Raw genomic sequence first — 634 nt, 5'->3', positions numbered from 1 at the left:
ACGGCGTAGGTCCGACGCAGAAGTATAAATCAGCCTTAAGTGGACACGCAGTGATTTTTAAAAATAGAAAAGTGACCGTACAACAGATATATTTAAAAAAAAAAAATTTTTTTTTTAACAGATTGCAAACAGCTGTCTTGATGTAATCGTAATGGCGGCTAAGGAAAAGGTATTTTTCCCTACAACTACAACTCATGATCACCTGGAGACATAATTGTCTTTTGTAACGGATGTGCAATTGAATGCTGTGCTTAGGGAATTGATGTGTTGGCAGCAAATTCCTACGTTGTAGTTACCTGGCTACCACCACTTGATTTGGACCCGTTTTTATCGTTTCCAGTAAGTCGGTAAAGTTGTCTTTTATCTAAAACTGGAACAGTTATAAATGCAGTTACAACAAATGACTCAATCATGTGTTTCCCCCAGGATGACATAGCATCCAAGGATTATGTTCTGCTACCTGCTTGGAAGCCATGACACTGGATGCTATGTGTATGTTGTTTCCTTCATTTTTTAAAATATTTTTTTCAATATAATGCTGCATAATTTTCCACAAATTGCATTAATTTGTAATTAAAATGATTATTAAGATTAAATTTAAAGTGATATTAGGATTAAATATACTAACAACTGT

At 34.2% G+C, this 634-nt stretch overlaps 1 long non-coding RNA gene across 1 annotated transcript; it reads left to right on the top strand.

The window, feature by feature from the left end:
• The first annotated feature begins 123 nt into the window (after positions 1-123).
• LOC107735110 (uncharacterized) lies at positions 124-546 on the top strand. Its single transcript, XR_001639293.1, has 3 exons — positions 124-169; positions 256-339; positions 427-546. It is a non-coding gene; the product is annotated as an uncharacterized LOC107735110 (long non-coding RNA).
• Positions 547-634: the final 88 nt, after the last annotated feature.

The sequence above is a fragment of the Sinocyclocheilus rhinocerous genome, unplaced genomic scaffold (assembly GCF_001515625.1).
Source record: "Sinocyclocheilus rhinocerous isolate Xijiao unplaced genomic scaffold, SAMN03320098_v1.1 C35792107, whole genome shotgun sequence".
NCBI lineage: Eukaryota > Metazoa > Chordata > Actinopteri > Cypriniformes > Cyprinidae > Sinocyclocheilus > Sinocyclocheilus rhinocerous.
The sequence above is the reverse complement of the archived record's forward strand: the minus strand, read 5'-3'. Positions and strand labels throughout refer to the sequence as shown.